A 13,397-nucleotide genomic window follows, 5' to 3' on the forward strand; every position below is an offset into this window, starting at 1 on the left:
TTCAGCGTGGGTCCTAGCCCTGACCTCTGGCTAAGGCTGCCCCTGCAGCCTGCAAACGTTCACAAATTATGCCTTCGCCATCGTTCAGCTAAAAAGAGCTTTCTGATTCTCTTCCGTGTCTTTTCCTTCCTGCTCATTTCCTTTCTTCTTTTCTCTTTGTTCACTTCCAAAGCCCTTTTGTTTGGATTTCTGACTCTTGCTTTAGAGTTTCCCATTTGTCTCTTTTCAGGGGATTCTTTTCAGGAACATCTAACCTGGTAATTCTATACAATTAATATTTTGTTTGGGATAATGGACAGTTCATATCTATAATTCTTTTTTCAAAAATTTATTGCATTTTCTTCATTCATTTATCTTTGTGTGTATGTAGATGAGGATGCATGCCACGTGGCATGTGTGTGTGTGTGTGTGTAGGTTAGAAAACACCTTGCAAGAGCTGCTTTGATATTCCCTGTCAGTCCCTGGGAGACTTGGTGACAGGTACCTTTTGCTGCTGAACCTGCAGCCAACTCACTTCTACGCTCCTGTGGGTTCCCTCTCTGTTTTGTGACTCTTCCTCTTCCTCTTCTTTAATTTGCTTATGTTATTCTCTCCCTTGCATCTTTAAACGTATTCCACAGTCCTATCTACTAGTTCCGTCATCCCTGTGGCTTCAGGTCCTGCTTCTCTTTGGTTTCCAGTGTCTTACTGTCTTTCCTTCTCACAGCCCACAAACTTCGCTAGGGATGCCATTCCTGTGGTTGGATGAGGATTCTTTCGCTCTACCAAATGGGAACCTCAAGCAGAAATGAAATAGCTCCGATCAGGTCAGCAATTTTGAGCTCTTGTGCCATAGATGTATGGATCAGATTTGTAAACCTGGAGGCTTTTGTCTCTAAACTTTCAGATCTAGAGGCTCTGGGCATTCAAAGCCAGAGGTTTATGGTTCACAGCCCTGAGAACTTGAATTTATTGGTCCGAAACATCAAAGCCAGTGAGTTAGGCAGCTCTTGATGCTCAGGTGGTTTCTTGCTGGGGGTTTGAGCATCATCAGCTCAGCCCCCAGCCATTGATTGGTGTTACCTCTCCCTTTGTTCAGAACTCAGCATTTCAGTAACCTGTGCTTGCAGCTCCTACCCTTGGCTCTTCATAGCCTCTTGATCCCTGTTAACCCCAGATCCCTACTGTTTCTCGCTGCTGCTGTTGTGGGAGGAGCAAACGCTCCAGCAGCTGCTCTCCTGCTCTCTGTACGACCAGGACAGCCCAGGATACTGATGACGAAGACCACACACAAACAATTGGAAGGAGTCTTTGCTATGTTGCAATGCAGGAATATGGTGCACAGAAGAAAAGTCTCAAGGGCCGACCCAGAGGCAGCTTGTTTACAGAGCTAGGAAAAGCGGTTGGCATAACTAGTGCCTGAGTTGAATTCCACCAATCACAGGGTACGGGCACAGCTCCCAGCTCTGCTGATCACAGACGTCACACACACAAAGCAATCTTGGGCTTGGACTAAGCAAACTCAAGCCCAGGCTTTTCCCTTAGTCACTGAGGAGGTCTCCATCCTTACTCCACCCTGAGTATAAGCAGTGTCACAGAGAGTTTGCTATGGCTTGGCTTGTCTAGAGAGGAAACTTCCAAAGCCAATGGACATTACTGAGGTTTACAGGGTATCACTATATGGCTCTGGCTGTCCTGGTTGGCCTCAAACTCACAAAGATCTGTCTGCCTTGGCTGGGATGAAAGGTGTGTACCACCGCAGTTTTAAACGCCTGCTGTGGTCACAGTGGTCCTTGTGGCTGGAGTGGAATTCCTTTAAAGTGACAGCACAGTGCTCAGAAGACAGTAGCGCCAGACTGATTGCACCCAGCCTAGGGCAGCCAGGCCCAAGCAAAAGATCTGACAGCAGCCGATCAACTACAAAGTGACTCCTTCCTAAGCGCTAGCCTTAGAAAAATGAAGCAATAACAGATACTTACAGCTAAAGTCATTCACAACACAAACCCTTCACGGCAGTGATGTTTTTTGTCTTATGTATATGGCTGCTTTGCCCGCATGCATGTCTACATCTGGTGCCCATGGAGGCCAGAAAAGGACATCAGAGTCCCTGGACCTGGGATAACAGGGGATTGTGAGTCACCACGTTGATGCTGGGAACAACCCTCTTAACCCTCAGCTCTTAACCACCGGACATCACTCTAATCCTATAGTAACATCCTTAGTAGTCCATAATGATGTCTAATCCTTAGCCAGATCTATCACATACTGGACACTCAAAACATTGCAGTACCAAAGGTAGGGTATCAGATTTGTTTTGCATTCACTACCTGCTGTTTGGAAGGATTTCCTGCAAGCTCTGTAAAGATGGTGATGCCACTAAGGGTCACCATGTAGCCACATTGTGATGTAGCTGAGTCTGTTTCTCCGGTCTGTACCAAAAGCTCATAGTCCAAAGAAGGAATTCCTGCCAAGCTGATGGCTTCGCTATTCTGACACCGTGATCTCTACAAGCGCGTGATTCAGCTCACCCAGTTGCACCTCTATCCTCCCTTCCCCAGTGGCCTTTTATTTGTTCCAGGGCTGGTGGAATCCAACTGCACATAAACATAGCTTAGCATTCCATCAGAGACGGGTGAGTCCCCAGTGTCAATACCTGTGTCCCCTTTCCTGTAGCATCTCTCCTAGCCTTCTGTTCTTCAAATTCCACCTGAGGAGCCAAACCATACCTATCTCCTTCACACCACAGGACTGTGGTCCTCTTGGGTTGTCTGGGAAGTGTTCACAGGCGGGAGACAATGCAGCTCCATTTCATTGCCTTCCTTCATGATGTCATGGTGAGGAAAGCCAGACAGAGACAGCCCAGATCCTTCTAGCAATTTCTTTGGGAAAATTGTATCTGTCCTTTTCCCATTAGGTGGGACTCAATATCTCCCCTCTTGAGGGTAATTTAGGGTCAGGAACTTCCTGGTGGGAAGAGAGGTAGACTTAAACTAGTACTGGGAGCAAAGGCAGTGAGGGCAAATACGTCCTTGATATGACTGTTAGGAGAAAGGCCTTGTGTACCATCTCAGAGGATTCACGACAGGGTATACATATGCTCACAATCATGAGATGTACAGCCTGCGCAAGTACAGATCTATATAGACCATCCAAAAATTATGGAATAGTCCTTCTATCCATCAAAGTAAAGATCCACCTTATTCTCACTCCTGGGGATGGCTCCTCCCATCCCTAAACTCAAAAGACACCCCCGCCCCCCCCCACACACACACTCTCCGCCAAAGAACCTGGCTCTATGGAGTCGTATGATGGCCGGGCCACTGCCATTCTTGGTGTACACTCTCACTTGTAACAAACCTATATTTTCAGTGTATATCTTGTTCAGTTCATGGTTCTCCACACCAAGCACCTGGACATTGACTCAGGGACACCCCAAGACCCCTCCAGTCCAATAATCCTATCTTACTTTTGCCTGCCCTTTGAGAATAGTCAGTAATGTATTCTGTCTAGTCTTATAGTTATTTGTAATGTAAGAGCTAATTACTTCATTATGGCCCAAGAGGTTGATTTTGTTTGTTTGTTGTAACCATAAATGCATTTTAAATGTTATTGAATGCACCTTTTTTTTTTTTTACCTATTAAGATTATCCCATGGCTTTTCTTCAGTCTGCAACTGTGGTGAATTACTTTAATAACTTTCCTAATGATAAAATGTCTTCATATGCCTTCGAAAACCTAGCTTGATAATGAGGTTTTTTTTTTGTTTGTTTCTTTTGTAATTTTAATTGAAGTACTGCTAACTCACTTATTGAACTCTTTCAGAGTGCCACGTTTTAATAAGAAAGTCAATTTGGGAAGCTAAGAAACACCATCAAGAATTTCTCTCCAGGACAATGCAGTGATGGTCATGCTGCCAAGCGGAAGTCCAAACTGAAGGTTCTACTGACACCAAGAGGAAAGCTCCCCCCCCACACTTAAACAAACAAAACTTCACATTCTAAGGGCAACTGCATTTCCAGCTTTGTGGCCCTGTCTACTTGCCCTTCCGCTGGCTTGCACAAAACAAGCATTCAAGCTGATCGAGATATACAATTTCCTATGACTTTTTCAAATTAAAGATAATAATTAAAAGGACTCGAGGCAGTCCAGTCAGGTGCCTGGCTTGTTTCCACGGCGTAGATGGCAGATGGAGTTAGGAAGGTGACTTGAGGCACACACCATGAGAGGATGCTCATCCTGAAGACTTGGCTTTCTTCCAAAGATCAGAACATGTTCACGAGTCCAAGTATGAAGTCACACAGACAATCCCCTCTGAGCATTGTTCAGTGAGTCTTAGGATTGGAACCTTTCCTGGTGTGTGATCTAACGGCTCCTCAGCTGGTGGTGAGATCAAGTATCTCCCTTACCCTTCTATATTGGGATTTTGTCTGGCTGGAGTTCACACAGGTCTATGTATAATGTCATAACTGCTAGGAATTCATGGATGCAACTGCCCTGTTGTGTCCAGAAAACATGGCTTCCTTGAAGTCATCCACCACTGTTGGCTCTGACACCCTTTCTGTTTTCTACTCCACAGAGATCCCTGAGCCTTGGGTGAGAGGTGTTTATTTTATCTGTATGAGTATTTGGCCTGTACCTACCAAGATGCACCACATGTGTGCCTGGTGCCCATGGAGATCAAAAGAGGGCATCGATTCCCTAAAGCTGGAGTTTTAAATGGTTGTGTGTCTCCTTGTAGGTCCTGGGAACCAAACCAGGTCCTCTGTAAGAGCACCAAGTGCTTCTAACTGCTGAGTCATCTCTCTACCCTTTATGTTAATCTCTTAAAAGATGCAAGGGTAGGTAACCTTTTATTTCTGCTGTGGAGATTTATTCCAAATTTGGTGACATAAAAATGACACCAATTATCTCAAAGTTCTGGAGACAAAAGTCCAAAATGAGTCTCTCTGGCTGCGATTAAAATGTCACCAGAGTCATGCTCCCCCCCCCCCCCCCCCCCCCGTGGCTCGGGGAGACAATCCCTTGGTGTGTATTTGTTTTGATGTTTCTGTCCATTAGCGGTTGTCTTCATTTCTTCCTCATGTTCCCCTTCCTGCCGGCAATCACGTCACTCTCCTGTCTTCCTTTTCTATCTATGAGGACACACGTGATTACCAGGAAGCCACTCTACATAGGATAACCTGCTAGCTCGGGTTCTTAGCCAGCACCTGCATGCAATGTTTGCTGAGGCAGGGTTCACGGGCTCCAGAGCTTATGGCTTGGTCCCTTTCAGGAGTCGCTCTTCCACCATTGCTACAGGAGAGAGTGTTCTCTAAGCTCCTGCTCTTGGGGAGATTATATATGTGATTGGAATCATTCAGTTGTTAAATAGCTGATAAAAATTGTCTGGAACATTTTTGCAGGTAGACTTTTACTTAACATACGGCCAAACTTTGAGTCTGTATGTCTGCTTCAATACAATCACAGCAATATTATTAAAGTATCCAATTATTAACTTGCAGATTAAGAATATAATTATATTTTGCTGTATTTTGCTCATACTTATATCCTCTATGGAATTATGTTATATGTTCATATCTCATCAAAATATTTCCATTCAAATGTTATTAAATACTCTCATTTAATTATGCCACCAACTAGAAATACAGAGGGTGCCTTTCTGATTCATAATTCCTTGTGTTATTTTATTTAATTTAGAAAAGTGCCTGCAGTGGTTCCAATATCAAAACTGTAAAATCAGAGTTGATGCAAAGGAGTCTACCTTCCAGTCTTGTCCACCAACCCCATTTTCTCCCTCAACGTGTAAGTCGTCATTTTCATGACGTTGAGGGTGACTGTCCCAGCGTGCTATTTTTCCTATGAGGAACTATAGGTATGCATGCATTAATTCTTGACATTTATATAAGTAAAACAAAGAATTAATGCATACATTGATGACAAGGCTCCTGTGCTCAGCCTTCTGTGCTATGGAACTCGATATGGATGGTAGTTAAAATAGACCGTGTGGTTGAGGTTCATGAAGGGACATTGGTCGCCTCAAAAACCACCTTGTTGGGGTTGAAATCAGACCTGCTCACCAGAAACCTTGTGTGTCACTTGGACCTTTGCCATCATGACTCTAGAATGCCACCAGACTTGTTCAAGAAGATATAGTGGGGAAGAACTGTAAGCAGATATCTCTATGTTTGTCTGTATTATTTCCCATATAACTTAGATATTTCTTCTTATCTCTGCTCAAAGTTGTTTTATTTTGTTTTTGCCCTTGTAAAATAGCATCTTTGGTTTCATGATATCTTTGAGTTGGTTATTTTTTGTATATATGTTATATGTTAGCTTTTATAACTTGTAACTTTATCTGACTGTCTTATTGTTTATAAAGAGATAATCATATTGTCAACAAATATAGTTTGACCCCAACTTCTCCAATTTGGGCTGTTAATTGCTTTGTTTGCTATTCCTTAATTTTAGTGTTTTTTTTTCATTTACGTATGAATTCAGTCCAATAATGTGCCCAGTGGTTTTCCAAATGAGGTTAAAAATTTAATTAAAAATATTCACCTTTATCTCCATTTCACAAGACAGAGTAGGGGCCTGCTCTCATTAGCACTACCAACATCTGTATGCTTGCACTTCTTCTTTAAGGAAACACTAAATGCAAAAGTGAAAACCTATTTCCACACTACCAGCCCCCCTCCCTCCAGAGACAAAGCAGGCGATGGGGAGGAGAGGACGTTAACCCTGGATCATAGACAGTGCCCTCCTGAGTTGGCCCCTTGTGTGATCTTGCATGCAAATTTGCAGCCTCCCAGTTGCAAAAGGACTGTAAAGTTATTAAATACAGTGAAGCCCACTGTCAGTTGTATCAGAATTAGAAACTTCAAAGGTTGAAGGCAAGCTGTATCCTTTACAGCCAAGAAGTTTCCAGAACATATTGTTCAGCCATTCTGCTATCTAAGTATAAATAGCAACAGTTTCCTTTCACAAACTTCTGGGAGAAACTTCTATTTAGTTCTTTTTAATGAATGTTTCCATTGGAATACAAAGTAAAAGTTTTTTTAGTTTCTTTATACATGGTTGTCATTGTACTTTCCTCATACCCACCTCCCCACCAGCCTTTAAATATTAACATCTTAAGGAAGTTTTACAGCTTTAAATATGGATTGTTTTACAGTCCATGTGGTTACATATTGTCAAAGTCATGGGATTTACAACGCCAGCAGTGAATCCAAATCAAGCCACAGACCTGTGGTGACATTCACATGTCAACTAAGTTCACCCATTGTAACAGGTGGAACACTGCTTTGTGGGATGTTGATAGTATGGAGGTTGTAGTGGTGGGGGTATGTGGGACCTTTGACCTTCTGCTCAGCCTTTCTGTGCATAAAAATGACTTGAAAATTAAAGTTAATAAATTAATATACGAGTGTTTGCTAGCACCCATGAACAATCTACCATTTTCATTTAACAAAACCATATATTGGATACTGTTCTAATTTATTGGTTTACACTTAAATTTTAAAATATTTTATATTGCTATTGAGGTCCATATAACCATGACTCTTTCCTGAGTTTTAAAAAAGTCATAAAACAATGGCTTGGGAGAAAGGAACATCTTAGTAACCTTTCTGATACTTAGTATTCTCTTCTATCCGGGCATAATGAAGACTGCCTTTGTGAGAGGCAGGACATGAGGAGTTGGGGTGGATAGTTCTCACTCCAATGGTAACTTGGCTCTTGGTAAAGGAGAGGAAAACAAAAGCTTCTCCAACCAAGGGAAGCCGCGGAAATGCCTGCGCTACAGGCCTGTCTTTCACTGGGACCTATACCTGTGAGACTTGCGAGTCTGTTGGAGAATATATTGAAGAGGGCAAGTATAATTCAGTTTTTCTCAGCAGGAAATGCCACACGTGAATCTCATCTTTTCAGAGCCTGAGTCAAATCAGCAAGTTCTCAATTATCTGTGAGCCAGCTTGGAGGAAGGAGAGGTGCTGGGCCCCGGCTGAGTGGGCTTGGCTCCCTTGGCTTTGGGTCTCCCCTCAGTCACTCAGTGACTTCCTTGTCCCTTCTAATCAGCTCATGAGGAAAACATAAATACAAGTATCCAACACTTAGCGAAGTGTCACAGAACGTTCATTACATGCACCATCATGCCCACTTTTGTAACCAGGATTAATTCAGCTATGACATCATTTTCACAATAAACCGTTGTGTTTCTACTAGTAAGAATTCTCATTGGGAACATCCTGTTGGAAATGCCAGTAGCAGCTGTGCCAAGTCCTTCCAGGTCCCCGCCCCTTGTCACTCTCTGTAAGAAAGGCTTCCTGGGCCCCTCCTACTTCCGTGTCTCCTGTAAGCCAGTGTCGCCAATCCTCACCTGTCCCAGATGGCCTCAGTCCATGTCCTCTATAAGTCGCTGTGTCTAGAAGCGGTCTCTAGGCTGAGCCTGGGTATCCCCTGGGAGTCCCACTAGAGAAGTTTCCCCCAGTTCTCTCCCTGTGACAGGCAAGTGGACACAGTTGGGAGTTCTGGCTCCCGTTCTGCCACACTGGCACGGCATTTGGCCTCATCGCTTCCCTCCCTGTCGTTTTGTTTCTGAACACGCAAAAAGAACAAGTTACACTAAACAATATTCCTGAGATTGGACTAAGAAATTTCCCCTGGGTCAGCCTTGTGTCGTTTACTTTCTTCATGGTTTAGTCCGAAACCGCGGGCTTTCTGGAGTTGCGTGAATACCGATGCATGGAACTCTTCACTCTCAGAGTGACCCAGGAAAACCTTGAGTGTCTTTCAACCTCTGATCCAGGTTTCTCTGCTTTGGTGTGTGCACGGTGATAAGCTGGTGGGAGCGAGAGGCAACTCAGCTTTTCCAACTACGCAGTATCACCTGACTTAAATCCTCACGGCCAATCTGTAAAGTTGGCATTACTCTGTCTTACCTCCAGGGAATCAGGCCCAATGGGATGACGTGGAGCATCAGCCTAGCTCATCAATAAACGTGATCTGACTTCAGACCCTCTCTTTGACCTCTCCATCTCAGACTGCTGGATGTGAGGAGGATCACTTGGTATCAAAATGGACCTCAGATGAACCCTGGGCTCCAGCCTGGGGCTGTCTTAAAGAAACAATACATTTAGATGTCCTAACAATTGAACAAATACAAGCTTTTCAGGAAGTACGGTCTTACTATATATAATCTGTGTATACCTGGTGTAATGGCCAGAAAATAAAGCCTTTGCCGAGGATCCATTTATTCTTTGTCTCAACGTTTTTTGTCTTAGCCACTCTTGTGCCGCTGCCAAGACATTCTGCGTTCTTTAAAAGCGTGCCTTCTGTCATTCATGATCAACAGAAAATACCAAGTAGTTTTTCTGTGAGACGTCTTCAAAACTGTCCCTTCTTCCCAAGTCTCACTGTTCTCCTTCAGGCGGGCCCTCACCTCTCCGCCCCCTCCTAAATCTGTCTTCCCTTTTCAGTGACCAGTGAGGATGAGTCGAGCCCACCAGACGGGACAACTGGAAGCCAGCTAGGACCAAGGACAACTGACTGACCTCCCTCAATATGAGGAGAGACCAGTAGTGTAGGTGACTTCCCCATGATGACTGAGGGTGAGGGGAGTTTCCTGAGACTGCTGGCCACTCCCAGAATGGTGCCACACCCATCCTGGGGTGATGGGAGGGTCTGCTGTCTGTGCTGACCAGGGACAGAAGTCAACATGACTCTGTTCAGCTGTACATCATCCTTGCCAGACGGGAAGCTGGGCAGGTACAGGGCAGAGGGAGGGAGGACCCCAGTTCTTCCACAAGCCTTCACAGTCTAGATGTGAATACCCAGGCCTCTTTCAGGTTTTGCTTTCAACTTTGTAAGCATTCTTATTTTTTTTTTTTCCCCAATGCTTCTGAGAGCGACCTTGAGAGGACCTCTGTTTCTTGTTCTCAAAAGAGCCTGACTGTGCTGATTATCGATAAACCACCCTGCTGCCCTCCTGGCCTCACAGCATAGGAAACAGGCTCCGGCTCTTTTGAATAGAGCCGCAGACAGCTGCAGGGCAGCCATAGACTCTTAGCCAACTGCCCAGCACAAAGAAAAGTTGTTGAATTAAGTTACTGAAAGGAAGCAGGCAGAGGATTACATTAAAAACACCCTGGAGCGTGTTCCCATGGACGAGGGCAAACGCAGGCTTCTAGCAAACACCGGAGGTCCCGCAGTTCAGACTCATTGGGAACGGAGACAGGATGACATCATAAGACAGAGTCAGAGATAAGCGTTTCCACGCATTCATGCAGACCTTGCCACACTCATTCCCCAAGCCTTGGGGTTCCAGAGAGGCAAGCACAGGGCACACACGCAGCCACTCTCATTGTCCCAGGTATCATGGACAATGTTGCCAACCAGGCATTGCCCACTGAGCCCGTGAACTGGTGCGAAACCTTTCTTCACAAGGCTACACCAGATAGGGAGGTTAGCCCCGGAAGTGGCCCCGCAGTCTCCCTCTGGACGCAGAGGAGGAAACAGCCTGGGGAAGTTCGCTGAATTCTCCACTCCACTTAGGTATTTGGTGCCAGAGATCAAGTACACCCTCTACTTTCGACTTCACCCTCTACTTTTTCTGGTAAACTACCTCTGGCCCTCAAATGCCTACATTTTTCAACAACCTAAGAGCTTCTCCAGTGTGATGGTTCAGATGATGTCATAGGATGGCTGTCTGGCATCTTCCCAGGCAAGAGAAAGTAGGGCCCACAAAGCCTCGTAATACGTGGATGGGCTTAAAGAGAGCTATAGGCAATATATGAACTTCAGCACAATTCTTAATCTCTCTCAACTTCCTGTCTGCAAGACACTCATGGCTTCGCTAGAAGAACACAGTAATGGAGCCTGAATGGCCAAAGAAGTGGCAAATGATAGGCCTGGTATAGTGGTTTCATCTATAAATCCAGCACTTGGGAGGCTGAGGCAAGAAGGATCATGAGTTTGAGGTCAATCTGGACTATATAGAAAAACCTGTCTTAAAAAGAAAAGAAGGAAGGAAGTAAAGAGGGAAGGAGGGAGGGAGGAAGGAAGGAAGGAAGGAAAGAAGAAAGGAAGAATGGAAGGAAGGAAGGAAAGGAGGGAGGTGATGTGGGATTCCCCTCTGTATGCTGTGACTACCACTGGTGAATAAAGAAACTGGCTTGGCCTGTTGATAAGGCAGAGCAGAGCTAGGTGGGGAAAACTAAACTGAATGCTGGGAGGAAGGAGGCAGAGTCAGTGAGAAGCTTTGTAGCCTCCAGAGACAGATGCAGGATTCTGGATGGAACTTTACTGGGTAAGCCACAGCCATGGTACACAGATTAATGGAGATGGGCTAGTTTAGGATATAAGAGTTAGCCAGAAATACGCTTCAGCTATTGGCCAAACAGTATCACAAATAACATAGTTTCTGCGTGTTTATTTCTGGGCTGAGCAGCTGGGAACACACAAGGGGCCTCTTACAACAGGGAGGAAAACAAAAGAGAAATCACACTCAGTGGCAGGCACCTTTAACCCCAGCACTTGGCAGGAAGAAGCAGGCGGATCTCTGTGAGGTTGAGGCTAGCCTGGTCTACAGAGTGAGTTTCAGCCCAGACAGGGTTGTGTAGTGAGACCTTGTTTTGAAAGTAGAGAGAGTGAACAGAAGAGATGAATACAGAAACAAAAGAGAGTTCTGAGGGTCCATGATTGACTCCTTTTGTCCCCAGTCTTCTGTTTTGTGACAAAAGCTGTTGCATGCATTTTACTCTATCTGACTGCTCATTTTTCTCATCAGGGAAAAAGTCTTAATAAATCTTTTGTCGATTTTGAGCTCCATAGATTCATTTTTTTTACCGCGCTAATACATACTATATTGCTGGGAGAAGGTAATTACTTGATGAAATTAAGACATTCTGCAACTCTATCTTATAATGTCTCTAATTTCCAGACGCACACAAATTGTATCTTCCTCAAGAAAAATAGTAATTTCCTTTGTTTCTCTGACAAAAGCAGGTAATAACGCTCTTTCTCCTGCAATTATTTTAGACAAATTCTCCAACTCGTTATCTTAGGCCTCTCAGAGCAGTAATGATACATTATTTCCAGTTTCAAGTGTTACTTTCATCCCTGTGTTGCTGATGATCTTTTAGATTGAAAATGATGCTTTCTTTTTTAAACAGCATTGACACCCATTGTCATAGCTCTCCTGTCCCTTCATAATTGGGGGGGGGATCACTAATGATAATGAATGAATGGCCTTGTGGAAAGAAATTATGCCACAGATAACTTGTCCTCGTCAATACTGAAGCCAGGATTGCTTCGTACAAGACATAAATAGACAAAATTAATGACGTGGAACAGAAAAGCTTAAAGAATCATGACCGGGAGCAGCTTACCAAGTTGTTGAGATGCTTATTAGAATCTCATATTCATAAAAAATCAAGTATTATTGATCACTTGTACTGTAGGCAGCCCTAGTTTGGGGAGCACAAAGTCACTGGGCCTTTGGGAGAGAGGAAAGAATCAATACAGAAGGACGCGAGGCCCTGCTCGCACTAGCAACGCGAGATTAGGCGCCAGGTAAATCCTAAGGAAAGAAACTCTATGAGCGCTGGAGGAAAAGACAATATGAGATCTGGGCATAATTTCTGAGCAAAAAAGATTTTAAATGAACATGAAAAACCCCTTGGCCAAAGCTGGATTTGTTACATTGGCATTTCTGGGATCTCATCTCCGTCTCATATGCTCCTACCACACCCCACGGAGTCTCACCGCGCCTAGCCTGACTTGATTCTTCCTTCTGTTTCTTCTTTATAACATCACTAACTTTCACGGCCTCAGTCACTGTGATTCAGACAGACTTTCCCACATGAGTCTCCAGTGGGTCAGCATCTCACCACGTGGACGGTGAATCCCACCCTGCCTCCTGCCAGAACCGCCCTTCTTCCATCCAGGGTTGACCAAATCTTTTGTCTACGCAGGCCCTCTACACGCCTGCTCCAGGAAGCCCCTCCTTGAAGTCTCAGAGCACCAGAACCATTTACAACTCGCTGCAATCCTGGGTCAGTGTTGTTTGCTCCGCACTTCCCCATCCCTGTGTCAGTGCGACGGAGAACAAGCTCGGCAGGCCACCGGCGGAGATGAAGCAGATTTGCTGACACTCTCAGCAATTGATGGATTTTTTTTTCTAAGTGAGCAAAACCAATTTTCTATTCCAGACATCTAATTGGGATCTAGAGAAGTAAATGCATTTCTTTTGTTTCTCAGATTAGAGTATTCGATATTTAGAGTCAAGGTACACTGTCAAGAAGAGCAAAAAGATAAAACACGGGATGAAAGTTTTTCAAACTGTATGTCTTAGGAAGGTCTTGTATGTACCATATACAAACCATTCTTACAACTCAAAAATAAAAGACAACCCAATTGAAGAG

The sequence above is a fragment of the Microtus oregoni genome, unplaced genomic scaffold (genome assembly GCF_018167655.1).
Source record: "Microtus oregoni isolate MIOR12 unplaced genomic scaffold, Mior012 000018F_ref0000195, whole genome shotgun sequence".
NCBI lineage: Eukaryota > Metazoa > Chordata > Mammalia > Rodentia > Cricetidae > Microtus > Microtus oregoni.